The 22,026-nt window shown below is 50.4% G+C and overlaps 1 protein-coding gene across 1 annotated transcript in view; it reads right to left on the bottom strand.

Moving 5' to 3' along the window:
- The window catches only part of NOL8 (nucleolar protein 8), a 297,417-nt gene extending 275,765 nt beyond the window's left edge, over nt 1–21,652 (bottom strand). The window contains exon 1 of the mRNA XM_086938941.1: nt 21,302–21,652. The gene's annotated coding sequence lies outside the window, so the exon portion shown is untranslated. The remainder of the gene's footprint in view (nt 1–21,301) is intronic.
- Nucleotides 21,653–22,026: the final 374 nt, after the last annotated feature.

The following is a 22,026-nucleotide window of genomic DNA, read 5'->3' as shown; positions in this document are numbered from 1 at the left end:
CCTCACACAGACAGAGCCACCTATACAGAGCCACCCTCACACACACACAGAGCCACCTACACAGAGCCACCCACACACAGAGCCACCCACACACAGAGCCACCTACAAAAAAAGCTACCCACACAGAGCCCCACACACACAGAGATCCCCCCACACACACAGATCCCCAACCACACACACAGATCCCCACCCACACACAGAGATCCCCACACCACAGATCCCCACCCACACACAGAGATCCCCACACACACAGACCCACACACACACAGATACCCACACACACACAGATCCCCACACACACATACACAGACCCACACACACATACACAGACCCACACACACACACAGATCCCCCCCACACACACAGATCCCCCCCACACACACAGATCCCCCCCACACACAGATCCCCCCCACACAGAGATCCCCCCCACACAGAGATCCCCCCCACACACAGATCCCCCCACACAGAGATCCCCCCCACACAGAGATCCCCCCCACACACACAGATGCCCCCCCACACACACAGATGCCCCCCCACACACACAGATGCCCCCCCACACACACAGATGCCCCCCCACACACAGATCCCCACACACACATAGATTCCCCCCCAACACATAGATTCCCCCCACACACACACAGATCCCCACACACACACAAAGAGATCCCCACACACACACACAGATCCCCCCACACACACACACAGATCCCCCCACACACACACAGATCCCCACACACAACGGCCCCCCCGCGGCGGGATGCCTGGCTTTCACCCTGGGGATGCCCTGTAGGGGCTATCTCACAGGGAAAAGCCAGGACGGGTTCCCAAGGCAAGCGCGGAGATACCCCTTCGGGGTCGATTCTGGCGATACATAAGATACATAATAATAATAATAACACAGATCCCCACACACACAGATCCCCCCCCACACACACAGATCCCCCCACACACACAGAGATCCCCCCACACACAGAGATCCCCACCCACACACACATAGATCCACACACACACATAGATCCCCCCACACACACACATAGATCCCCCCCACACACGCACAGATCCCCCCCCACACACGCACAGATCCCCACACACACAGATCCCCACACACACAGATCCCCACACACACAGATCCCCACACACACAGATCCCCACACACACAGATCCCCACACACACAGATCCCCACACACACAGATCCCCACACACACAGATCCCCACACACACAGATCCCCACACACACAGATCCCCACACACACAGATCCCCACACACACAGATCCCCACACACACAGAACCCGACACACAGAACCCCCCACACAGAGATCCCCACACACACACAGAGATCCCCACACACACACACAGATCCCCACACACACACAGATCCCCACACACACACAGATCCCCCCACACACACACAGATCCCCCCACACACACACAGATCCCCCCCACACACACACAGATCCCCCCACACACACACAGATCCCCCCCACACACACAGATCCCCCCACACACACAGAGATCCCCCCACACACACAGAGATCCCCACACACACACAGAGATCCCCACACACACACACAGAGATCCCCACACACACACAGATCCCCCCCACACACATAGATCCCCCCACACACATACAGATCCCCACAAACACACACAGATCCCCACACACACACACAGATCCCCACACACACACACAGATCCCCACACACACACACAGATCCCCACACACACAGATCCCCACACACACACACACAGATCCACACACACACACACACACAGATCCACACACACACACACACACACAGATCCCCACACACACAGAGATCCCCACACACACACACACAGATCCCCACACACACAGAGATCCCCCCACACACACACACAGAGATCCCCCCACACACACACAGAGATCCCCCCACACACAGAGATCCCCACCCACACACACACATAGATCCCCCCCACACACACGTAGATCCCCCCACACACACACATAGATCCCCCCCACACACACACATAGATCCCCCCCACACACACACACACATAGATCCCCCCTCACACACGCACAGATCCCCCCTCACACACGCACAGATCCCCCCTCACACACGCACAGATCCCCCCTCACACACGCACAGATCCCCCCTCACACACGCACAGATCCCCCCTCACACACGCACAGATCCCCCCTCACACACGCACAGATCCCCCCTCACACACACACAGATCCCCCCTCACACACACACAGATCCCCCCTCACACACACACAGATCCCCCCTCACACACACACAGATCCCCCCACACACACAGATCCCCCCTCACACACACACAGATCCCCCCACACACACAGATCCCCCCACACACACAGATCCCCCCACACACACAGATCCCCCCACACACACAGATCCCCCCACACACACAGATCCCCCCACACACACAGATCCCCCCACACACACAGATCCCCCCACACACAGAACCCCCCACACACAGAACCCCCCACACACAGAACCCCCCACACACAGAACCCCCCACACACAGAACCCCCCACACACAGAACCCCCCACACACAGAACCCCCCACACACAGAACCCCCCACACACAGAACCCGACACACACAGAACCCGACACACACACAGATCCCCCCACACACAGAACCCGACACACACACAGATCCCCACACACACAGATCCCCACAGAGAGATCCCCACACACAGATCCCCACACAGAGATCCCCACACACAGATCCCCCCACACACAGAGATCCCCCCACACACAGATCCCCCCCCCACACACAGATCCCCCCACACACAGATCCCCCCCCCACACACAGATCCCCCCACACACACAGATCCCCCCACGCACACAGATCCCCCCACGCACACAGATCCCCCCACGCACACAGATCCCCCCACACACAGATCCCCCCCACACACAGATCCCCCCACACACAGATCCCCCCACACACAGATCCCCCCACACACAGATCCCCCCACACACAAAGATCCCCCCACACACAAAGATCCCCCCACACACAAAGATCCCCCCCACACACAAAGATCCCCCCACACACAAAGATCCCCCCCACACACAAAGATCCCCCCCACACACAAAGATCCCCCCCACACACAAAGATCCCCCCCACACACAAAGATCCCCCCACACACAGATCCCCCCCACACACAAAGATCCCCCCACACACAGATCCCCCCCACACACAGATCCCCCCCCCACACACACACACACAGATCCCCCCCACACACACAGATCCCCACACACACAGAGATCCCCACACACACAGAGATCCCCACACACACACACAGAGATCCCCACACACAGAGATCCCCACACACACACACAGAGATCCCCACACACAGAGATCCCCACACACACACAGATCCCCACACAGATCCCCACACACACACACACAGATCCCCCCACACACACACACACAGATCCCCCCCACACACAGATCCCCCCCCACACACAGAGATCCGCCCCCCACACACACACACAGATCCCCCCCCCACACACAGAGATCCCCACACAGAGATCCCCACACACACAGAGATCCCCACACACACAGATCCCCCCCACACACACAGATCCCCCCACACACACAGATCCCCCCACACACACAGATCCCCCCACACACACACACACAGATCCCCCCCACACACAGATCCCCCCCCACACACAGAGATCCCCCCCCCACACACACACACAGATCCCCCCCACACACAGATCCCCCCCACACACAGAGATCCCCACACAGAGATCCCCACACACACAGAGATCCCCACACACACAGAGATCCCCACACACACAGAGATCCCCACACACACAGAGATCCCCACACACACAGATCCCCCCACACACAGATCCCCCCACACACACAGATCCCCCCACACACACAGATCCCCCCACACACACAGATCCCCCCACACACAGAACCCGACACACACACAGATCCCCCCACACACAGAACCCGACACACACACAGATCCCCACACACACACAGATCCCCACACACACACACAGAGATCCCCACACACACACACACACAGAGATCCCCACACACACACACACACAGAGATCCCCACACACACACACAGATCCCCCCACACACAGAGATCCCCACCCACACACACATAGATCCACACACACACACATAGATCCCCCCCACACACACACACAGATCCCCCCTCACACACGCACAGATCCCCCCTCACACACGCACAGATCCCCCCTCACACACAGATCCCCCCACACACACAGATCCCCCCCACACACAGATCCCCCCACACACACAGATCCCCCCACACACACAGATCCCCCCACACACAGATCCCCACACACACAGATCGCCACAGAGAGATCCCCACACACACACACAGAGATCCCCACACACAGAGATCCCCCCCACACACAGAGATCCCCCCCACACACAGAGATCCCCCCCACACACAGAGATCCCCCCCACGCACACACAGATCCACACACACAAACAGATCCCCCCCACAAACAGATCCCCCCACAAACAGATCTCCCCACAAACAGATCTCCCCACAAACAGATCTCCCCACACACACACAGATCCCCACACACACACAGATCCCCACACACACACAGATCCCCACACACACACAGATCCCCACACACACACACAGATCGCCACACACACACACAGATCCCCCCACCCACACAGATCCCACACACACACAGATCCCCCCCACACACACACACAGATCCCCCCCACACACACAGATCCCCACACACACAGAGATCCCCACACACACAGAGATCCCCACACACACAGAGATCCCCACACACACACATATCCCCCCACACACACAGATCCCCACACACACAGATCCCCACACACACACACACAGATCCCCCCACACACACATCCCCCCACACACACATCCCCCCACACACACATCCCCCCACACACACAGATCCCCCCACACACACACACAGATCCCCCCACACACACACACACAGATCCCCCCACACACAGATCCCCCCACACACAGAGATCCCCACACACAGACCCCCCCACACACACAGAGATCCCCACACACAGAGATCCCCACACACAGATCCCCCCACACACACAGATCCCCCCCACACACAGATCCCCCCCACACACAGAACCCGACACACACAGATCCCCCCACACACAGAACCCGACACACACACAGATCCCCACACACACAGAGAGATCCCCACACAGATCCCCACACACAGAGATCCCCACACACACAGATCCCCCCCACACACACAGATCCCCCCCACACACACACAGACCCCCCCCACACACACACAGATCCCCCACACACACACACACAGATCCCCCACACACACACACAGATCCCCCACACACACACACAGATCCCCCCACACACACAGATCCCCCCCACACACACAGATCCCCCCCACACACACAGATCCACACACACAAACAGATATCCCCACACACACACAGATCCCCACACACACACAGATCCCCCCACACACACACACAGAGATCCCTACACACACATACAGATCCCCACACATACACACACAGATCCCCCCACACACACACACACAGATCCCCACACACACACACACACAGATCCCCACACACACACACAGATCCCCACAGATCTCCGCACACAGAGATCCCCACACACAGAAATCCCCGCACACACAGATCCCCACACGCACACACAGATTCCCACACGCACACACAGATTCCCACACACACACACAGATCCCCACACACACAGAGATCCCCACACACACAGAGATCCCCACACACACACACAGAGAGATCCCCACACACACACACAGAGAGATCCACACACACACACACAGATCCACACACACACACAGATCCCCCCCCCCCCACACACACACACAGATCCACACACACACAGAGATCCCCACACACACACAGAGATCCCCACACACACACAGAGATCCCCACACACACACACAGATCCACACCCACACACACAGATCCCCCCACACACACACAGAGATCCACACACACACACAGAGATCCACACACACAGAGATCCCCACACACACAGAGATCCCCACACACAGAGATCCCCCCCCACACACACACACACAGATCCCCACACACACACACAGAGATCCCCACACACACAGAGATCCCCCCACACACACACACAGAGATTCCCCCCACACACACACAGAGATCCCCACACACACACACAGAGATCCCCACACACACACACAGAGATCCCCACACACAAACAGATCCCCACACACACAGAGGATGGGCAGCGCCAGGGAGACAATTTCATTGTATACATTCATTCCTCTGTATTTACACCGTCTAATGTGTAAAGAAAAACCTGGAGAATAATTTTGTACATTCGATTTGAACCACCAACACACAGGGCCACTGACACTATGCAACAACGGAAGATTTAATTATGTGGCATCTGCTACCTACAGCAAGGCAAAGCAAGCTACGCATCTGCTACCTACAGCAAGGCAAAGCAAGCTACGCATCCCCTACCTACAGCACTACACATCTGCTACCTACAGCGAGGCAAAGCAAGTTACGCATCTGCTACCCACAGCAAGGCAAAGCAAGCTACGCATCTGCTACCTACAGCAAGGCAAAGCAAGCTATGGATCTGCTACCTACAGAAAACAAAGTAGGCAACACTACTCGGACAGGCTCAAGACATCTTGCTTGTGGAAAATTCAAACTATAAACATGATCAAAATACAATGATAAAAAAGTGAAAAACCAATGAGACAGGAGAATATACAGTGAATAATATAGAGAGCAAAGAATAGCTGTACAACATATTGCCCAATGTAATGAAGAAAAGGTGCATATCATGCTACCTTGATGAAAATATTCCTAGCGCTGACAATGGAGGAGACATTCCAAAGATTCCTAGAAGAGATGGAACACATTCAAGTGCTAAAACCCAAAGATGTTCTAAATGACAAATAAGCGCAGAGTGATTGCTGCTGAATGGTAATCTCACAGAAATCGTATTATTCAACCTACTGTTATGGCAGTCCATCAGGGCACATATTATATACAGTGACCACTCGGTGCATGAGTAGTCTCAGATGCCAGAGATGACCATCACCCAGACACTACCTGTCTAGCAAACAATGCTCAACAGTGCTAGCTGGAATCACTTTGGCTAGGTCAGAAACCTTTGGGTGAGCAAAATGAACCTCACCCTTCCTTGGTCCTCATTTCAAAGATCTCCGGTTGGTCAGTGTTGGGCATTATAGTCTGCTTAGGGCCTGATGTAGGTGTCCATTTACCGACCGGTAACGTCCGATTTCGGCCGTTACCGACCGGTAAATGGACATTCCTGATGTAGGTGAGCCATTTTACCGATTCGGTAAATTTACCGAATCGGTAAAATACCGAATCGGTATTTTTACCGATTCGGTAATTTCCTAATGTAGGTGGGGACTCTTCTGAGTCCCACAGGCCAGTCAGACTCGGTATTTTACCATCCAATCCTATTGGATGGTAAAATAGCGAATACAGGTGTGCATGCACATGTGTGCATGCACACCAGTGCCATGTGACACACAGACATGCCCTTAGGGCATGTCTGTGTGCCACATGGCACACGTGCCTGAATTCAGGGTGCTAGAGGGTGTCAACGTGACACCCCCTGCACCCTTGCAAAATTCGGTATTTACCGATTTGGTAAATACCGAATCGGTAATGCCCATTGATTCCTATGGGCTTCAATGCCCATAGGAATCAATGGGCATTACCGATTCGGTATTTACCGAATCGGTAAATACCGATTCCTTCCGATTCGGTAATTTTAAAAATAAAATTACCTACATCTGCCCTTCTCTTTTTGACCACTTCATAAATACCGATTCGGTATGATTCGGTATTTATGAAGTGGTAAAAAAGATTTACCTACATCGGGCCCTAGGTCCTTTGTTTATTTCATTTGTGCTATTTGTAGTTTTGTATTTTCCATTTCGAGTTCAGGGCTACAATTACCAGCAAGAATAGTAACAAGCTTTTACATTGCAACAGTTTCGCCTTTGGAAAAGTTAGAGCTATTGGCATTGTAAATGACAAAATTTGTATTTATGTGTTGGGTTTTGAAAACAGATAAATAAATGGCATCGTCATTTACATTACCAATAGCTTAATCTCTCGCAAATGTGAGACCTATTGTACCCTACGGACGAGCTCAGCAGACAGCAACTGTGGTTCTGGGCAAATCCTCAATCTCCCCGTGCCTACCACACATATGAATGTGTCCTAGAGCAAAGCAAATGTTGCCCATGTGGCGCTCCAATCCTTTTGGGTCATGTTTGCGCTATATAAATCTGCAAAATATAATAATAAATAAAGCGTCATTTTAATGTATATAGATGCATGATATGGTTACCTGATGCGCCAAGGACCAGTGTTCAGTCTTGGACTTTCCTTTGGCAACCTGTTTTAGGATTGTTTGTTGAATTAGGTCAACTGAAGTAAATGACTCCCCCTTGCATATTACACCTAAACGCCCCGGATATGGTCAGACCTTCCTTGGCCTCTGCAGATCTCGGTGCTGGCGTTACAATCCTTCCGACGTCCCGCACCGCCCGCCCTGGTGCGGGCACCGGGAGAATTGATCCCGGACCGGGGGTAAGGGCGCCCGCACCCAGACTGGCCGGTTCCTAAACCGATTTGGGGAAAGTGGAGAGTCTGCGAGCTCTGCAGAACTGCCCGTTTTGTCATTGCCTTGTCCTTCCACCCATATTTCCCCCATGCCCGTTTTAGCACTCTCACTTCTACCTACTCCTAACTGCAGAGATATAATCTGGCGTACTAAGCGTGTTACAGCCATATACTTTAATTTTCGAAGTCACTTTAATACATTAGAGCATGACTTTGTTGCATGATTTACATGCCAAATATTTCCAAAACTTCACACGTGCTCGGGCTATTAGCCAGTGCTGATCCTTGGCTCGCCTCTCGCTTGACTCCCCCTTTTAATTTATCGGGCCGTCCCCCGCTAGGTAGAGATGTTGTTCTAAAGCTGCTTGCTTCATTAACAACATGGAGGGGAAAAGACGGGGGGGGGGGATTTTCTGCCTTCCCAATGGTAAATAGTATCCAGCCATCTTCTCTCCTTGGTCGCCAGCCCCCTTGTCCGTTTCAGACCAGTAGTAGAATCTTTGTCTGCTACACCCAGAGAGGTGCAACCTGTGCTCGTTGGGTCTTTAGTTGGGATGGAGAACTGGGTGGTCTCCCAAAGTGGTGTGGCCGATGTGATTATGGGCGTGGCCTAAAACGCAAATGCAGCAATTCCGAGCTTAGCAAAGTGTGCCGCCCAGCTGTTAATTTGCTGCTTAGTTACTGCACGCAGGGTGTGCACCCGCACGCAGGGTGTGCACCGAGTCTGGGTTGTAGGATCAGGTGCATTTAGAATAGACGCATCCAGACAGTAGTGCATTTAAATCTGCTGCTGTGCACGGACATCATTACACTAATCACAAGGACCCGCTGGATCAGTGTGTGACACTCTGCTATGGGGGGGTCCTAACGCGTTGTGCGTGGGGGGCGGGACGGCATCGGGAGCTCCCGTGCACCTTTGCCTCTATGGTGCCTGCCGCGCCTGACCGGGACTGATACATTCATTCCAAAGCGCCTAATTTTGTCACATAATACTTCCTTTGACTCACCCACTCGCGAGCCCGTTTTCTAGTTTTGGGAGGGCGGGTGGATTGTGTGCTTCCCCACCGGCCAGTTCGCATACTCTACATTGCCGGAGAATTCACTGTGTGCAGTATTTACCACGGGCTTACCCTGAGCAAGCAGGGACATAAGGTTGGAAGAGAGGGGGCACCCCTTAGACGGAGAAGAAATGTGGGTCGGATGATATATAAGCGACTTGAAGCCTTTAAGAACATCACAATAAAAACCTAGTCTCATAGCCCTACATGACCCACCCGCAGTTCGAACCGCCAACCTTGTTGTTCTAAGTGCCACACTCAAACCGCTTGAGCTACCTCATAAGCAAGACGCAACAAATACTCAGTTTAAATAGACCTCTGTATGTGAGAACATAGAAACCAACATTATACAATGTTTCGAATAGCCGTTAGCACCGGAGAACAACGTTCTTAAATCGTTACTGTAAAATGCACCGTGCCGTGTTCTATCACGGTTGCCGGTCAGCTTGAGGTGGCTGGTGTGGGCCTCCCAGTGCCGTGCCCCGCACCTTCGCCAACGTAACTGGCAGTCTGGAGGAGCCTCGTGCCTCTGTTGAACTGCGAGCAGCCATGTGCCCGCAAGATATCAATGTTCTGACCCCCAAACTCGCAACGCAAGCTCTCAGGCGAGCAGCACTTTATTAGCTAATGTACCAGGGGGCGGTCGCAGCCAGCAATGCGTGCCTCACCGTTACCGTACATTTTGACTGAATTCCCGGTGCGTCAAACCTGCAGCCGGGCTCGCTGCACCACACCGGCAGGGGCTAATTCCGGTACGTAGCGGTTAACTAAAATAGTCTATGTACAGCCCTCCTCAGATGAGGGTCTGAATGGGCCCCATTGTGATCCACTCGTGACATGCCCATCGCCATAGGCTTAGTGGGCGTTAATATCACACAGCTGCCTCAACTTTGCCACCTGCGATGCCGTGAGTGATCAACCGAGTTTGCAGCGGTTCACCGAACCGCACACCCCGCACTTCCAAAGCCGCCCCAGAGTGCTCGAAGCTGGGGCGGACGCAGCCTGCCCGTAGCGCGGAGAGGGCCCACGGTGTCTCGAGGAACCCTCCCTGCAAATGTTGGCTCGCTGATTGGGAGATCAGCATTGCGTCTCTTCCTGCCCCCACAGCACCTACATAAATTAAAGGTATGCCTGTGGGCACAGGCAGCTTGCCATACTTCCAGACGCTTCCTCGGTTGGCGTGAGGGTGAGAGGTGTGGCTTAACAGCCAGTGCTGCCGACTGACCTTGAGCTGGGGCTCCAGGGTCGAGCCCCGGCTCTCTGCTTCCTGTAATTCGGCCGAGCTGCGGGGTTTTATTCATGCAGGGGGCTACTACAGGCGTTGGAGCCGTGGTGACACGGGGTCCGACCACCCGATGTGCTCAGAAAGGATTCCCAGACAGATTCCTCCATGGAAGCGGAGAGGCTCCGAGGCTCGCCGGGTTGTGCTCCGCCTTTGCCAGGGCCAAATTGTTTTGAGGCATCACCGGGATAGGGGGCATAGGCTCGAAGAGAAAAGCAGCCTCCTCCCGGCGCAGGCCTCACCGGCGGGAGCTGTTCTCCTTCCGATAAATACGCACTTCCCGGGGGCAGGTAGCTGTGAGCGGGTAGGCGCGAGAGAGCATGCCCGGCCATGCGTTCCTTGCTTTGAAGTCATTGCGGCTGTGTGACATCACGCGAACCGTCCCACCACAACCCACGCGGGCACACGTGCAACCGTCTCAAAACTGGAGTACAAAGAAACTGACCTTCGTTCTCCCTGCCCGCAGCATGCCCCATATTCTATCTCAAACATGGTGCAAGATCCGATGCTTGATTATCTTTTTAGCAGCAGTGCCTGGGTGGTCCCTGTTTGTCCACCTTAAACATGTGCTTGGTTTCAGGGTAATGCCGCGCCTGCATAGGGGCTCGAACCGCCAAAATGCTGGTGCTACCGGAGAGAGCTGCGATATCATAGGCTGTCCAAGGAGAATGCTGAACCTGTGCCGGCCTGCACGCCCCGCCCCCCCCCCCCCCACCCCCCACCCCCCACCCCAGGGCATCAACAACCTTACCGGCTCTTGTAAACCCATCCCAAGGCCCAAGAGCCCTTTAGACCCCGGGTGTCTTTGTCTACCTGCGCCTGGGCATCGGCAGGGGGGCCGACCTGCCTGGGCTTAGGTGACCGCGCGTGACGGAGCCGACTAAGCTCTAGTGACCGGGCCCACAGTGGAAGCAGTACCCGGTCACACTGTGTACAGGAAGCATGTCTCAGTAGCATGCGCCCTGGACCTTGCACGTCTTGAGGACTAGCCTACCGCAGCCCGCCACCGCTCCGGCAAAAGGCACTTCGAAAAAGACCAAAACATCTTGGGGGGGGGGGGGGGGAAATCTGCCCACCACCGCATGACGTTTTAAAAGGGGCGGAGAGGGGAAACATTTTTTTTTTTTTTTTTTTAAATCGCCGGAATGCCCACGAATCGCCTCGGACAATGACGGACATATCTATCTTCCAATGGCTAGCCTCCATTTATGGAGCTAGCCAATGGAAGAGAGAGAGGCGGGACAAAGCCACATACTGCTTCTCAAAAGATTTCGCCTGCGCGAACGCTGCTGCTCAGCGGACGCCAGGCGAAACCTAAAAAAATCACAACAACTGTGCTAAATAAAGGAGCTGCTTACAGCTGACATGAGAAATTTTACCAATACATATGCGGAAAAGTAAGAATGTACTGCCATTTTTATGAAGCAATTGAAATATGTGACCTAACTTATTTCACTGTATGGAGCCTTAGTTAGTGCTTGCCCTGCAGTCGGTTTCAGCGCAGCAAATGTGCAATTGAGACATATCTAGAGGGGATGCTCGTTTGCTAAGAGGCCGTATGAGGAATGTGAAGGTCCCTTCTTTGTGGACATTTTAAAAAGTAACCTTATTCAGGAGTTATTCAGGAGTTTCGAAGATAGTTTAATAAAATCCTGAGCCTCTATCGTGGCTCAAACACAATGCGGGCTGCCCAGGCGGTGGAGGGGACTCAGGAGAAATGTGCCCAGGATACTTGAAAAGCCTTGTGGGCTTGGAACTAATGAATGCCCCCTAGAGCCTCACTGGGCTCTGCAGAAAGAATGCCTTCGGTGGAGTCCCGCCCGGGGGACTCGGAACCTGAAGGTGTGCCCGGGGCCTCGGGCTTCAATGACAGCAATGTCCTCTCACGCTGGAGCGCCCCGAAGGCAGTGCTTTAAATGGACCGGTACTCCCGAATTTTCTGGCCGTCAGTACCGGCACTTTTCTTAGTTGAGGAAAGAGCGGTACCCTCATTGAGAGCACAGCAGGCTCAGGTTCAGTGACTCCTCCAGCTAAGGGCAGACACCGCTTTGCTTACGAGGAGCTTGCAAGTCACAGAGCGCATGAAAGGCTGTTTGCAGAGTCGCTGCTGGAGATTCCAGCAATGCTCACTTGAATGGCCCCAGACTGCAGGGGTCTGAGAGGGCTTGCCCTGTGTCATGCTGTGATCAACAGGACAGGGTCTAAACAGACCCTGCACTGTCAATCAGGTGCGCAACGGCTATCTGCTTAAAGTGTTCCTCCATCAGGCATGTGAAATGAGCTGGGGCTGCCAGTCATTAATCCTGTCCGATTTAGGGAAGTGCACGAGCAGCAGCGCCACACAATCTTCTACCTTCCCAAATATGTTTTCTTCACCTTTTAGTTCAGCACAAAGGCTGCTTTTCTTTGTGTGCCCCTCTGTTGAAGCAGGAAACGAAGATGTAAAGTGGATAAATTATGTTTATTCAAGTAGTAACATCATAAGGACCCAAACGCAGGTGGAAATAGTAACGTGTGAAGAACAGCTCTCAAAATATCAGATCCACCGAACATTCTATAACGTTATTTATATAAGATAAATGAACGTCCCAACAGATGCCATAATCAACACTAGTCTACCAATGAAATAAAGATGTGCTTTTTTAACATAAACGCATTCCGTATGCGTTTTGATATGTGCTGTAACTGGTAAAGAGGTCATTGTATCATCGTATCTTGCCCTTAGCCCCGCCCCTTTTCACACCTCCAACTAGTTTCAAAGTTTATTTATTATGATAAGGAACTCTTTATGAGGTCCACATAAAACAACATATACATACAAAGCACAAATACTTAAGAAAAAGAAAAAAGATATTTTCATCACAATCACATAAGATAACTTAATACAGGTCCAAAAAACATTTAAAAAAGTTGTACAGTTTAAAAACAAACATTTCATTAGGAGGGTTAATCAAGGCTGCCTTAAACGAAGACGCTGATAATATGTTAAGTTGTAAGCAGATTGATCTTAACCATCTACGCCTGCAAGGCATCAGTGTAGGGCAGACAAACATCACGTGATCTAGATCCTGATCATGTAATTGGCAAAGATCACAGCGTGCCGAACAACCAGACCAGCTGGCTTGTATAACTTTTAGCGGAAGCAAATTATGTCTTAATAGGAACACCAGGCGTCTCACGCCATGGGAGATGTTCCAGTACATGTATGGTTGTGCTTTCCGCAAGGTATAAGATTCAATAACAGGCGTACAACCTTTTTTCGCTAGACAAAAGTCTCTATCAAGACAAAACCCCAATTCCCAAGAGGCTGACTTCAAAACTGATTTTAATTGGTGAGGGGACAATAAAAATAAAGTCTCCTCATCCAATTTCAATTGTGACACAACAAGTCTAAAGTTTTTTACAATTGATGAGAAGTCATTAAAAGATCCTAATAATTCATTTTTTATAAGGAATCTTAGGGTATTGGGTTCACCTTTAGATAAAGCTACTACCCAGCGTATAACACTAGCAAGACCTTGAACCCTGCTGCTACGTAAACCCAATTCCTGTCGCAAGGAAGCAGTCGAGTTTGCGGTGCCTACAGACATTAAACTCCGAAGGATTTTTCCTTCCGCAGAGTTTAAAAAACTCCATTTTTTTAGATCCACTAATTCAATTCCATATAACAGGGAGGCAGGAACTTTCGCTCTAAAAACATCTAAGAGAATAGAAAAATGCCTTCTACCTGTGGCTTTATATAGGGAAACTAAGCTCTTTCCCTGAGAAATAGCCTTCCGGGAATTATTGTCTATGTGTGATTTGTCACTTAGATTATGAGTGACAATTTTACCTAAAAAGGTATAAGATTTCACACATTCTAGTTTTTCCCCCCCCACAACCCATGGGAAGTTAGAATATTTAGGCTTCTTTCTACCAGAAAAACAAATCACCTTGCTTTTTGCTGTATTTATTGATAAAAAATGACTTTCCGCATATTCATAAAGTGCATGCAACCGATTATTTAGGCCCTTTGGGGTGAGATCCAAAATTAGGATGTCGTCTGCATACATAAGGCATGCAATTGGAACACCCCCCAAAGATGGGGCAATACCGGCGCAGGCAGAAAGAGCGATGGGTAAATCAACAGTATATAATGAAAAAAGCAACGGAGCCAAAAGGCAACCTTGCTTCAACCCATTAGATGTTGGGATTAATTTGGATACGCCGCGATCACCTCCAAGTAAGACTCTGCACCAAGTGTCAGAATATAGGGCACGAATTAACTTAATAAGGGAAGCAGGCATACCAAGATTAACTAACTTTCTCCACAGCAAATTTCTATCTACTTTGTCGAATGCGGTGGAGAAGTCAATAAAGGCGCCGTATACCAGACCACCCCGAACTTTTACATATTTTTCATTGATAACTTGCAATGCGGTCAGGTTATCTAAGGTTCCATGATTTTGTCTGAAACCTGTTTGCTCCAGGGGAAGGATATTATGTTCAGATACCCAATCGTTAATTAAAGAAAGCACACATTTTGCAAACACCTTACCAATGGCATCAAGCAAGGCAATTTGACGATAATTTTGTGGTAGATCTCTTGCCCCTTTTTTATACAAAGGGACAATAATGCTTCCTTTCCAGGAGGGGGGGACTGTTCCACTAAAAAAACAGAATTTAAACACTGGAAAGAGTATTTTACTCCAAAGTTCACTCTGGTTTTTTAATATTAAAATTGGGATTTTATCAGGACCCATCGCACCAGAGGAACGCATATTCTTAATGGCACATTCAATTTCCTTTTCTGTTGGACAGTCAAGTGTAACAGCAGAATTATCGAATTCAACATAGCTACCATGAGAATTATTGTTACTGTACAACTTCTCAATATAGTGAACCCACACCTGTTCCTCAATGGCAATGGGCGTAGGACTGGCTCTAGTACCGCAGCCTTTGCCGATTAAGGACCAAAAGGTCTTAGTTTGGTGATTAAAAGAAGCTTCCCTCAATTGAATCCAGAGGGCGTCTTCCTCAGAGCGTTTTAAACGAGCCTTAAGCCTAGCTCTCCTTCTTTTCAGAATGGACAACTTAGACTTAGCTTCTTGGGTAAAACATAAAAATTGCCCCCTTACAACTTTATTTATTTCTCTATTTATAGCCCGCAGAGGGTAAGGGGCTACAAAGGACTGTTTCACCCCTAATTTCTCCTTTGCACAAGCGGTTACAGAATCTAAAAACTTAACAAAAAAAAAACAGCTCTCTCCCCTCCCAGAGTGGAAGATTCTCGACAGTAACACACAAAAGAGGCACTAGGTTTTCCACAGTACTGAGGTTCCAAAAACATTTCCCTGAGCTGGAATCAAAATTCACAGAATCTATATCCAGCCTCCATGGAACCACTTTCTGAAAACTAATGGAAACAGAAAGCGTCAATACATTATGGTCACTAAGATTCGATTCAATGACCATCATATCCTTTAATAGGTGAAAACCGGCATAATCTATCATGATAAAATCAATAATAGATTTTCCCTTATTAGATTTACGAGTAAAAGCTGCCGGGATATCAGATGGAAGCCTCCCATTTACAATTAAGCAATCCGCTTTAAGTAAACCATCTAAAATAAGTTTACCTCTTTTGTTAGTTTTTAAGTTGGGGGGAAACTGGGCTGAAGGTATATTCAGAGACTCTTCCAATGGGATATTTCTAAACAACTCCAACCCACAGTTAGATACATTACAATTTAGGTCCCCAAACATTAACACATGCGGAGTTGGCGAGATCTCCAAGACTTTAGTTAAAAAAGTGAATAAAGTTTTTAAACCATTATTAAAACAACAATTGGGGGGAATATAAATGTTTAGCACAATCAGCAATCTATTTGGGCAATCTTCAAATACATCTTTCAGAGTTATTGCTTGAAACAGTTTTCCTGGATCCAAATAGTGTGAATAGTTCCATTGCAATCTGTTAGATAATAGGCATGCTAAACCTCCCTTAGCATGACCTCTTCTAGTGCTGGTTGCGTTAAAATCCAAAACAAAATAATCTTTATCCAAAACGAAACTTCCATCAACCCAGGTTTCTTGCAAGCAGATTATATCTGCCTTTTGAGCATGAAGGAAACCCAATTTCTCCTTATAATCTTTGAATCCGGCCGTGTTCCATGAGATAAATTTCAGCTCCCTGTTAAAAATTGGAATCCTGAATAGAACGGGGAGTAGATTTACTCGCAAGGACTCCAGGAAGCCAACTCCATTTGGATTGGTCATCCTTCACCGTTTGCTTAAGGGGAGGGTTTTTGTAAGAAACCAGCCTTTCATTTCTAGCCACACAAACTTTTAGGTTCTCAGATCCAAGATTAGACCAATCTGACACTCGCACATCCGAATTGGAGGAAAATGATAATGAGGGATTAGCAGCATTGTGTAAAATACGTTTTTCCCCCAAGTGTGGCATCACATCTATCCCTCTAATTTGTAATTCCTCAGCCCATTGTAAAACAAGGTTTAACACAACTTTTGAATAAAATTTCACCCTTGTTGATTTTAAAGGTTTCCCCGCATAAGAATTACGGAGAAGTACAAGATCTAAATCGGAGGTTTGAACTAATTTCAAGCCTTCGATCTCTTTAAAACAGATCAATAGGGCAGATCTATTCAAGATTAAATCTGGTTCAAAAAGGGGAGAAAAATCAAGATATAACGTATCCACAATTGTTTTTTCTTTTGGGAGGACAACTGTCATTAAAGATGGAGCCTGAAAGGGTGTTGCTGTAGGATTTAAATCAGCCGGAGGCGGAATAACAAATGGAGAGGTAACCTTAGATACAACTTGGCTAGAACCTGGATTAGCCTTACAATAGGAAAAGGGATTAGTGGTTGGGAAAAAAACCTTAGGAAGAAAAGGATTAGTTAAATTTACTGGACCTAGATCAGAGGAGGGGGCGTCATCTTTGGGCGATACCACCCTAATTTCAACCTTGGGGGTGAGAGACTGCTCCACCTGCGGAGAATCAACTATATTTACTTCCACATTCTTATCAAAGAGAAGTTTCCTCTGTCTTTTTTTGGCAAACCTACGGATAGGTTTCCTCTTCTTCATTCTAATCTTTTTATGTTTCTGGGGACTCGTATTTCCCATCAATCCCGTTTTTCCTTTAGGAATTTCCTCTTCCTTATTTAATGGTAAGGAAAATATGGGAAAGAGGGAAGGCAAATCGGATTTAGAATTAAGAGGGGGAGTTGCTATTACCTCTATCTTATCACTAAGTGGGGCTATACAATTGGCGCCAGCCGAAACCACTTTGGGGGGTTTAGGGATAGCTGAAAGTACTATGGGCTGCCTTTCCTTTTGACTTTCTATCGAAGGAGAAGAAAGCGCTAAATCCAAATCTGCTAAAGAGAAAGGAGCGCTTATTTTCTGATGAATAGGAGGGTCTGATACTAACTCGTTTTTGTTTAAGAGGAGAACTTGCAAAATCTGTGTTACGGTATCAAAAATACATTCCGAACCTCCCACAAACTTTTCCAGCAATCTTAAGATCGAAGACAAGATTGATTCCAAAGAGGACAAGGAGTTAGAAATTAACCTCCCGTTAATATTTGGGGAACCCTCAGCTAAATTGTTCAACACTGGCCCTGAGCAGGTTGTAAGATTTAATTGTGGGAGGGAAAAATCTAATTTATTAGAGGGAGTGCTACTTAAGGGACCAGTACTTGAAATCGTTATAACTTCCTCCAAAGGCACACCATTAGAGTTCCCCAGAACCAATTCCACCCGCGCTCTATGAGCTGTTAAATCAATATCAGGTAGGGTGAATTCATTCCCTACTACAGGGGATGTAACTGACAAAGCTGGTAGAAAATCAGTATTCATTAAAACTTTAGGTGCATCCCTTAATATGGCTGTGGAAGGAGTAATATCTTCAGATTTTACGGGCATATTGCCCGAAGAATTAAGATGACTATTCTGGTTCAGATGTACATTATTTAGTGTCAAAGGTGAACCCCTTAGTTCTTCCGAGCTGACCAAAATTGGCAGAGATTGACTGGCCACCAAGCTTAAACTAGAAGAAACATCAATGACCCCATTAACAGGCGCCGCGACATTAAAACCTGGGGTTTCGGTCGTGGACTGTAAATCAGTGGGTTTATCTTTCCCTTTATCCCAAAGATTAAAAAGCTGGCATTGACCCTTCAATTGCATAGTAGACGCTATTTTGTTTCGTAAGGGATTTGATTTAGTTTTAGACCCAGATCTCCCCACAATCACTCGTCCAGAGCGTAATTTTTTAGCCGTCATGAGACTATCTTAAAAAAGGGAGGAAAGTTAAGAAAATAACAATTATAAAGTATAATACCAAATTAACAGAACATTAAAATACAGAATCAGCCTATGGATGCAACAAACAGTTTAAATTGAAACTGGGGAACCAAGGGAGGGGGCCCAGCCCAGCCTCCTTCGGCCTCTGACGGCCTCAGACGGTCCCGCCCTTGTCCCGGGCTTCTCCCGGCGCGCTCCCGCGCGCTCCCGCTTTGCGGTAACTAGAAGGAGGTTTATAGCCGCGCTGAGGCGGGGGAGGAGCCAGCAGGGAGAGCGGGTCAGCTGCTGGTGATGCTGAGGGTCAGGCGCTCCTGGGACTTGAAGTCCTCGCCTGACCACGCTCGCAGCCCTGCCCACACCACCGCCACAGAGGCTCTTTTACCTGCAGTCCTCGCAGATACAGCGCACTTTCAGCAGCGCTAGAGCAGAACCAAAGGCGCAGCGGGACCCGCGAAGCGGGTTCCGCAAGAAGTTGAGTAGAAGTTGAAAGGAGAGCAGCTCCTGCGTGCTCACAATCCCAAGCTCCTCACTAGTTCACAAAGGCAAGGTTTGAAGGAAGAGCAGCTCCTGCTTGCTCGCAGTCCCAAGCTCCTCGTTAGTCCACAAGAGAAACAGGTGAGAAAGCAACCAGGGAAACTGACGCGCTGGTTTTAGCCGCGCTGAGGCGGGGGAGGAGCCAGCAGGGAGAGCGGGTCAGCTGCTGGTGATGCTGAGGGTCAGGCGCTCCTGGGACTTGAAGTCCTCGCCTGACCACGCTCGCAGCCCTGCCCACACCACCGCCACAGAGGCTCTTTTACCTGCAGTCCTCGCAGATACAGCGCACTTTCAGCAGCGCTAGAGCAGAACCAAAGGCGCAGCGGGACCCGCGAAGCGGGTTCCGCAAGAAGTTGAGTAGAAGTTGAAAGGAGAGCAGCTCCTGCGTGCTCACAATCCCAAGCTCCTCACTAGTTCACAAAGGCAAGGTTTGAAGGAAGAGCAGCTCCTGCTTGCTCGCAGTCCCAAGCTCCTCGTTAGTCCACAAGAGAAACAGGTGAGAAAGCAACCAGGGAAACTGACGCGCTGGTTTTAGCCGCGCTGAGGCGGGGGAGGAGCCAGCAGGGAGAGCGGGTCAGCTGCTGGTGATGCTGAGGGTCAGGCGCTCCTGGGACTTGAAGTCCTCGCCTGACCACGCTCGCAGCCCTGCCCACACCACCGCCACAGAGGCTCTTTTACCTGCAGTCCTCGCAGATACAGCGCACTTTCAGCAGCGCTAGAGCAGAACCAAAGGCGCAGCGGGACCCGCGAAGCGGGTTCCGCAAGAAGTTGAGTAGAAGTTGAAAGGAGAGCAGCTCCTGCGTGCTCACAATCCCAAGCTCCTCACTAGTTCACAAAGGCAAGGTTTGAAGGAAGAGCAGCTCCTGCTTGCTCGCAGTCCCAAGCTCCTCGTTAGTCCACAAGAGAAACAGGTGAGAAAGCAACCAGGGAAACTGACGCGCTGGTTTTAGCCGCGCTGAGGCGGGGGAGGAGCCAGCAGGGAGAGCGGGTCAGCTGCTGGTGATGCTGAGGGTCAGGCGCTCCTGGGACTTGAAGTCCTCGCCTGACCACGCTCGCAGCCCTGCCCACACCACCGCCACAGAGGCTCTTTTACCTGCAGTCCTCGCAGATACAGCGCACTTTCAGCAGCGCTAGAGCAGAACCAAAGGCGCAGCGGGACCCGCGAAGCGGGTTCCGCAAGAAGTTGAGTAGAAGTTGAAAGGAGAGCAGCTCCTGCGTGCTCACAATCCCAAGCTCCTCACTAGTTCACAAAGGCAAGGTTTGAAGGAAGAGCAGCTCCTGCTTGCTCGCAGTCCCAAGCTCCTCGTTAGTCCACAAGAGAAACCTCCAACTAATTTTAATGAGTACCTGCACTTATTTTTTCCCATTTAAAGCACTGCCCGTAGGTCTACTCCGGGACCTGGACCAGAGGGAGGGGGAGCCCTTACTCACCGGGCTCTCTTCAGCGCTGCTCTTCGGCGAGGGCGACGCCCTCCTCTTCACCCGGTCCTGCTTCTGGGGGCCGGGTGCTGGTAGTGGCGGCGGGCAGGGCTCTCTTCCTCGGGAAAGCCCTGCGGGGGAGCCAGCACGCTTCTTCTCTCCGGACACCGGAAAACGACCAGTCCCCGCCCACGTCTTCACGGAGTCTGCCTGGCTTCCTGTCTCGGTGGACCGCCAATGCCAGCGCGGCCCCGAGCAGGGAGGCGGGCACAGCGTCTCCTCCACGATCCCCGGGGCGGTGTTGTGTAATATCAGGTATCCCCTCGGGATCCTGTATCCCCTTTGCTTCGGCAGATTCCGGACGATCTGCCTATTGAACAGCTCGGCCAAACCCCCAGTAGCCCCGCCCACCCCAGGAGAGAAGAACATCGGCTCAGGCAGGCAGAACGAGGGCGCGCCGAGCAGAGCTGCTGATAGAAATGCACGCATTGTAGACGGGGGATTCTTACACAGCCATAAACCCCTTCCTTATGTCTTGGAGACAGAAGAGTAAATAATTCACGGTGCTGAAATTAGCTCATAATCCAATTATTTTCTGGGCAAAGTCAAACTGCTGGCTAAGGTATTACGACCCCGGATAAAGAGTTCTTTTAGGAAGCACGCATAAATGTGTGACATTTTGATAATTTCAGTGAAATTATGAGTGACATTTCAACGAATATGAGTGACACTTTTCG

The sequence above is a fragment of the Lissotriton vulgaris genome, chromosome 9, assembly GCF_964263255.1.
Source record: "Lissotriton vulgaris chromosome 9, aLisVul1.2, whole genome shotgun sequence".
Taxonomy (NCBI): domain Eukaryota; kingdom Metazoa; phylum Chordata; class Amphibia; order Caudata; family Salamandridae; genus Lissotriton; species Lissotriton vulgaris.
This window is presented reverse-complemented; position numbering and strand designations above follow the sequence as displayed.